At 42.0% G+C, this 8,237-nt stretch overlaps 1 pseudogene across 1 annotated transcript; it reads left to right on the top strand.

Annotated features, from left to right (window-relative positions):
• The first annotated feature begins 1,142 nt into the window (after window positions 1-1,142).
• LOC308654684 (RNA exonuclease 5-like) lies at window positions 1,143-3,555 on the top strand (annotated as a pseudogene). Its single transcript has one exon. The product of its transcript is annotated as an RNA exonuclease 5-like (transcript).
• The last annotated feature ends 4,682 nt before the right edge of the window (window positions 3,556-8,237 follow it).

The following is an 8,237-nucleotide window of genomic DNA, read 5'->3' as shown; positions in this document are numbered from 1 at the left end:
TACTAAGGACAGAATCTCTCAATTCTACTTGCTCTGCGGGAGGCTGATGAATTCCAATCAAGAAAGCATTACCTTGTCTGTCTTCTTTCTTAAGTGCAATCACCTAAGTACAGTTTCAATTTCAATGTAGTAAATATTGATCAGTACAACCCACATCAACAGATGTTGGAGTCATCAGTAATTTTTCAGGGTATAAAGTATTGCTGAAAGTGACAGTTTAGTAGATTGTTCCAGATACTTATTCTAAATCCTGGAGATAAGTCCTATAGCAGACACTTTTGTACCCCTATCATAGCCCCTTAGTCAACCTTAACTAACCACTATTTTATGGTGCTTTGCAACTTGCAAGTAGCTGCTAAAAAGGCAAATATGCCAAGTTACCATGTGCTGTTCTACTCATAGTTTCCATGATTTATTAGGCTATTTATCACTTTAAGATCTGAGCTCATTTTTCTTTTTAACCTCCGCTACCATAAGACTTCTTGCTTTTGATGCGTTTTTATTGTTATGACATCAATGTGCCACACTTGAGCTCCAGGGCACACTTAACGGAGAGCACGTATCCTTCCTCTACAATGGAAAGCTAGGTGTGTAGGGAGCAATGAAGAGAACTACTAGAATCATTGTTTCTCCTTTGCTAGCAAAGCAATAAACCATCCTTTTTCCTTCTCAAGACCGTTCTCTTGCTGGATTGGCATCAAGACAAGAACAGCGTTCCACACCAAGAACAGCGTTCCACACCAAGAACAGCGTTCCACACCAAGAACAGCGTTCCACACCAAGAACAGCGTTCCACACCAAGAACAGCGTTCCACACCAAGAACAGCGTTCCACACCAAGAACAGCGTTCCACACCAAGAACAGCGTTCCACACCAAGAACAGCGTTCCACACCAAGAACAGCGTTCCACACCAAGAACAGCGTTCCACACCAAGAACAGCGTTCCACACCAAGAACAGCGTTCCACACCAAGAACAGCGTTCCACACCAAGAACAGCGTTCCACACCAAGAACAGCGTTCCACACCAAGAACAGCGTTCCACACCAAGAACAGCGTTCCACACCAAGAACAGTGTTCCACACCAAGAACAGCGTTCCACACCAAGAACAGCGTTCCACACCAAGGATTCAAGTACAGGATCATGGAGCCAGAGAAGGAGAAGACCAGGAGGCTCCCCAGCGAGAGCAGCCAGAGGAGACAGGTCCCCGACTGGCTGATGAGGATGCCCGAAGTAAGGATATCCCATTCGGATCTCGTGGACAGGCATCCCGAGCCCAAGAAAGCCCAGTTGTCTGGCATTGTAATGGCTGAAAACTGAAGTAACCCATGAACAGCTATGTGAGTTGCTCAAGTATGCAGTTATGGGTCAACCTGTTATTGAGAGACCTAGGTGGTGCCAGCTTCTTTACCAAAACCAACTGAGAATAGTGGTTGTCATCCTTCAATGGATGAGTCAACTACACTTCTACAGGTTCTATTTGGAGTTTGAATTTGTGTTTGAAGGCTTTTCAGAGAAATCCAGACACAAATTGCTTCCTCCATCATCTAATTTTGTAGCTGATATTTTTGGGCTACCAAATCAAACGGCTGGATATTTAAGACCATGGAAGGATCTTTACCATCTACCAGTACAAAACCCAATGTCAACCTGCAGAATGACCCTATCATTCAAAAGTATGGCTCTCAGAAAGTGGGCTTGCTGCGATACCTTCTGACAGGAAATGAAAACATTCGACTTTCCATTACAAGGTTCTCCTGACTGAAAACTTTGTTACAGATCCATTACATTTGGTAGTTACAGAGAACAGCCCTCTCTTTGGGCTGGATGGTGAAATGTGCATCACGTCCAAGGGGAGAGAACACGCATCTCACTGGTTGCTGAAGGAGGCTTATGTTACGGATGAGTTGGTCAAACCCGATGAGGAGATCTAGACTACGCCACCTGCTATTCAGGAATCACGGAGGAGATGCCTAAGCCGGTGACGACAAAATTGAAAGACGCTCAGAGGCCATTAAAAGCACTGCTTCCTCCTGATGCAGTGTTAGGAGGTCATTCCTTAGACGTTGATCTCCGAGCATTGAACATGATACATCCATATGTTATCGATACCTCATTGCTTTATGCCAGAGAGTGGGTCAGAAGATTCAAGCTAAAGTTCTTGGCTAAAGCTATTTTGGGGAAGGACATTCAATTTTCGGAAAGGGATGGTCATTGATGCCACAGAGGATGCTACAGCGACCCTTGAATTGGCTCAATATTTCCTCAAGTATGGCCCAAAGAAGATTGTAGAACTCAATCTGGAGGCGCTATGGAGAGCCCAAGACCCAAGAAATGTAAGAGAAAAGTTTCAGTACATGTACAAAGGTGCATCAGAAGCTCCTTTTTGTATCTGAGACAGATGATATTGAACACCCTTCTCCTGAAGATTGTGAAACTATTAAGTGCCTTTCCAACAGAGAGGTCTTTGAGTAGGCCAGAAGGCAAGTCCGCCTGTACCCCTTCAGCATTATTCTGTTCTCTTTGGAGCCTTTTTCACCTCTCCTCACTGAGGAAATGAACAAAAGGATGCGGATCAAGTGGACAGAGATGTCAACTATCTATGCTGGACCTTTGAGCAAACATTGTAACATAAGTGCTCTGAAGAGGCTGTTTAGGAGCTTTGGCCCCGTTGGTACAATGACTGTTGTTCTCGAAACGCATCAGCCTCATCTCTCTATACAGTATGAAGTCCAGGAAGCTGCCCAGCTGGCCATCAAGTCCTTGAATGGCGTTCTGGTGGAAGGTGTAAACAAAGGTACAGAGACCTGTGACAGAACTCGCTCTCGATTGCGACAGAACTCGCTCTCGATTGTGACACACTCGTTAAGGAGCTGGAACGAGATTCTGAGAACCGAGATACTATTCATCTGTCTGGAGTTAGTAAAAATTTCTTAGAACATACTCAGGAACTACCGAACCTTTGGTGGCCAGAAAGCTTTGATCGTGCCTCCAGATGCTAAAAGCGTAAGACAGGAAAAATATTGTTTCCTGAAATTCAAAACTTTTGGCAATGCCCAGAGGGCCCTCCATGTCCTCACAGGCAAGGACTGGAAGCTGAAAGGCAGGCAGGCCCTAACCCCCAGGCACTTCCACGCGTTGCTTAGGAGCTCACCACTTGAATCAAGAAGGCCCACAGGTCTCAGAGTTAGACCTCCTCCCTCAGAGCAGGAGACTTTGCGTTTTCCGCCTTTCAATTCTGCAAGGAGTGCAGTCTGGCATTGGAGCCGGATGATTGAAAGGCTCTACCAAAGCCTGAGCCCAGGTACCCTTTGCATCATCATCCTGCCAGGAACCGCTAGCCCTCATGGATCTCTCTGGCCTAGGACTCATGGGAATAAAAGATGAAGAGGAAAGCATCACCCCAAGCATGGGTTTGCGAGTCGGCTCACCACTGCCCTTTCTTATCCTTCCTGGGCGATGGTGGAGAAGACGGTCAGGCTGCAGCTTCTCCAAAGACTGCTGGGCCTCTTCATTCAGTGGACAGCTTTGTGTGGGAAGTTGGTGTGCCAGTTAATGGGTGTAATCTATTTACATGGCATGCACAAGTTTTTAATAAGATGAGGAAGGCTTGAATTTTAGGCATTTAAGACAGGGTGGGGGGGGGGGACAAAAAAATGCCACACCGCGCCCGATGGGTCTGTACAATTACTATGTGCCAATTTAAAAAAATATATATATAAATGATTAAAAATAAAGTAAAATGAAAACAATACAATTTATAATTAACCCCAAAAAAGAGAACTATTACTTAGAATTAACGTCCCACACTGCAGTCTATTTATGGATGAGATAAAATTTAAAGTTATCTTTCCCACAGTTTTTTTCCCTAATATTTATGTAAAAAAAGGGGCTTCAGTATTTGATATAAATAGATAAAGGAGAAATGAGAATTAGGTACTAACACATTAGGAAAACCTATAAAAAAGCCTACATGAATTAGGTATTCTAAATCCTGAGATCATTGGTATGTACCCTGGTGAAGACACTGGCCTCTAAGAGTGGCTAGTATTGATTTTTTTTAAAAAGCTATTTCCACAAAATAAAAAGTCTGGTAGTTTCATTTAATTCAGTGTTTTATGCTGAAACTTTTTACATTAAGAGAAATAAGCCAAACTCAGAAGGTCAAGGGTCATATGGTCTCTTGTGGAAGCTAGAGGGGGTGGGGAGAAAATTAAAAAATGAAATTTTTCCTACCAGAGGGTGGTAGGAATAGGCAAAGGGGAGTACTGGGGTGTGATATCAGCCAAATTATATTGTTACATATTCATACCTGCACACAACATAATAAATCCCATCATTATGTACAACCATAATGCACCCAAAAATTTTTTTAAAAGGGAAAAACCAAACTTCATTTGATGCAAGTTGTGAATAAGTGGTGGAATTGTTAAAAAAAGATGTGGCTTGGAAAATGGGGAGAGAGGCAGGCAGGAAGGAAACTGGGATGAACAAATGGGTAAAAAAAAAAAGAATCAATTTCCTGCAAGGGTTCTTTCCACTCCAGATGTTGGCATGATGACAGGAATTCAAGAGAATGGGAAATCAGAGATAAAGATTATGGTTAAACTTAACCAGCTGTATGAGTTATGATTCTCTGGTGTCAAGCAAACCAACTTTAATTTTTTTTTCAGAAAAGGGGGGAAATGTTGAACAGACTAAGAATCAAGCTGGGCCTCAGAAAGTGAGAAGAACTGGAGCTTGGCCAGTTGCCAGAACTCTTCCATCTGTTTCTATGTCTACGGATCATTTTCCTCTGCTGTCCTAGGCTGTTGGCAGAACACAGCCACCCCGCACTTAAGATTACATGTTATATTTCTAGCTATCCACTCAAACTGACAACTACAAGTCCTTGGAGAAGATATGACTGATTCTCTCTAGGTCAGGTGGGGTCTGTACAACCTCAGCTAATGCCAGGAAGACAGAATTGTGTGATTAAAAATACGACTTCCAAGAGCTCACAGTGAAAATGGGAAGAAAAGTTCATGAGAAAATGGTATCACATACTACGCACACATCCCAGGTATCTAGTGTAGCGCCCAAACCAGTAAGAATTAATGTAGGATGACTTGATACCACTCTGGTTTGCAGGAGTCTCTGGTGATTACCGAGGTCAGCAGTGGAATTTCTGTCTATTCTAGCCCCGTGTGGGAGTTTGCATCACCTCCAGTTATACTAATGGGTACCCTGGAAGAAGCGCAGAATGTTGACAGGAAACCTCAATGATCACAAAATATGTGCAAGGCTAAAAATGGTGTTTTAGAAGTAGCCAATAGCTGACTTCATAATTTGAAGATATCTTTCAGTAAATACTGTGAGAAAATTTTAACTTTAACCTTAAAAAATTAACTACTTTGCAAGATCCAGTTTTCCAGATCTAGCAATATAGCATGAAACAGTGGGAAGAACTTGGATTTGAAATGAATGAGCCACACTTGGAGTTCCGAGTTAATTTAGGCAAGCTCTGATTCCCCTTTTTAATTAGTAAGAAAGCTAGTGGAAGATTAAGTTCTTTGACATCACTACATGGCTGTGAAGATCAATTGAATCGGCATAATAGTAGATGGGGAATAAGCAGAGCTCAATACAAATGTTAGTAATTACTCAGAAATTGGAAGACAAATGTTCATGTAAGGTACCCAGGGGGAAGACTCACTTTAACTAGCAGCCACTCTAGCTAGATGCTCTAGAGGTAGGGATGGGGGGAATCCAGCTGGATGATGAGCGCTCAAACAACAGGGATAGCCAAGGGCTAACTTAGAAACTTTCCCTTCTAAGAATATTCCTTAATTATCTAGCAAGCCTCTTTGCAGAATTTTTGGAGATACCAAACCAGTTAGAAACACTTTCAAACTTGTGTATTGTAGATGGGATCAACTTGGTCACAAGCCTGAGGACTCACAAAGCAACCCCTTGGTGTGGGTATACAGAATTCTGTTCCAAAGATTCAACTTGGGAGGGGTAGGAAGGTGGGGCCCTGAAAGGTACAAAAGAATACTCAGTGTCCCTGGACCAATTATGCTCAGAAGACTGTGGGTGGGGTGATGTCCTAGAAATGAGTGCTTGGGGATTTTTGGAGATGTACATCCGTTTGATCGAGGTCAGCAGGCCAATGCAGCAACATTCGAGCACAAACAGGCTTGTGGCTGGAAAGAGAGCCTTACCTAGGAAAATCTTTCTAGTTTCACCTTTTCTAGGAACTATTTGGACTTCTTCAGATAAACCTGTTAAGCCCTCAGGATAGAACACCCACATTTCTTAGAGCTTTATAGTCAAAGACCTCAGGATCCTTGCTTAAAAGATGAAATAATTGAAATAGAACTTGAGCAGTTCTTAGTCCAGCAGAGCATTCTATGGTTCTTTTACTACTCTTCTAGCCAGAAATATCATTGTGTCTGAGGGTATTTGTCTCAGTACCCTTGGTTGTATAAGGCCATAAGGCTCTTCTAGCAGGACTCCTAGGATATTCTTGTGCTTCACCTTAGATCTTTTGTAACATATGAAGCAGTGAGGACATGAGCGGTTTAAGTATTGTACATATCAGGATAGTTGGTGGATGAACCAGCCAATGGATAGGAATGGGCTTGTAAGTATAATCTTTCATTTTTTGAGGAAGGAGGCAGGGAAGATTAAGGCAGGAAGAGAACTGGGGAAGAAAGGATAATGTTTAGAATAAAGGCTTTAAAATCCATTGTGAGCCCAAAGGGGAATCCCACTCTTTTTGCATGAACCTAGTTCCTCTTTTAGATATTTGGGAGGATGGTATAATTAGCCTAGGAGACTGAGCAACTTCAAGGCATTTGGAAGTCCCCTCTAGCCCCCATTTTAAAAAGGAGCCTCTTAATTTGGTTCAGAGTCCTGACCACAAATGTGCTGAATCAGGCCCTGGCCGCCTTCTGTCTGCCAGCAGGAATGGGACTCTTGGAGGTAGCACTTAACAGTAAGCCTAATTCACTTTCTGGTAAGGAAAACAAAGGGAATGACCCTAAATTTTGGACTGCACAAGCATGTTCAGATGACAGTGTCAACTGCTGATTGCATTCATTTCTGCCTCAATCATTGTCACCTCTTCCCTAATTAAGAAGGCTGTATCCTCAAAAAGAACACAGGCTGAACCAATATCAGATGCAATAAGAGTCAGACCGAAAGCTCCTAGAAAGAACCTGGCTCGAATTACTACCTAAGTATTTAAGATTGTATTGACATCCTAACATCATAGTTACAGTCTATCCCTTATGGGGCCAGTTTGGGTCTGGGAAGTTGGAGACTGCCCCTGGGATAAAGGAATGTTAGTGCCTCCAGAGCCCTTTGATTACCAACATTACCTGCCTACATGGCCCCTTTCAAAAGATTGTTGATGAAGCACCCCTTGAACAGACAAGGAGCTGCTAGTTAATGTCCCCTAGGCTGCAGCTCTCTCCCTAGCCTGATCACTCCACCGTGGCCTTTCCAGCCCACCTGTATTTCATGTCTGCTTTTTCTATTTCTGTGAGGAATGTCATTGAGATTTTGATTGGAATTGCATTAAATCTAAATAGTGCTTTTGATAGTACGGTCATTTTAACAATATGAATTCTGCTTACCCAAGAAAAATCGAGATCTTTCCATCTTCTAAGGTCTTTTTTTTCTCTAGCGTTCTATAGTTTTCATTGTAGAAGTCTATTTACTTCTTTCATTGATTCAAGTATTTTATTTATTCGGTTTTTTGAGGCTATTGTATATGGAGTAGTTTTCCTCATTTACCTTTCAGAGGATTTGTCACCAATATACAGAAATACCTTTGATTTATAAGTATTGATTTTATATCCTGCTACTTTGCTGAATTCATTTATTAGTTTTAGAAGTTTTCTTTTGGACTTTTTTTGGGTCTTATAGGTATAGAATCTTATTGTCAACAAGTAGTGCTGATTTGAGTTCTTTTCCTATCAGTATCCCTTTAGTTTCTCTCTTCTAATTGCTCTGGCTGGAGTTTCAAGAACTATGTTAAGTAGAAGGCATCCCTAACTTGTTTCAGTTGAGAGATGATTTCAATTTTTCTCCATTTAGAATGTTATTGGCCTGGGGCTTAGCATAGATAGTCTTTACAATGTTGAGATATGTTCCTGTTATCCCTAATTTTTCCATTGTTTTGAACATAAAGGGGTGCTGTATTTTGTCAAATGCTTTTTCCAAGTCTATTGAGATGGTCATATGATTCGT

The sequence above is a fragment of the Spermophilus citellus genome (assembly GCF_964194105.1).
Source record: "Spermophilus citellus genome assembly, chromosome: 8".
NCBI lineage: Eukaryota > Metazoa > Chordata > Mammalia > Rodentia > Sciuridae > Spermophilus > Spermophilus citellus.
This window is presented reverse-complemented; position numbering and strand designations above follow the sequence as displayed.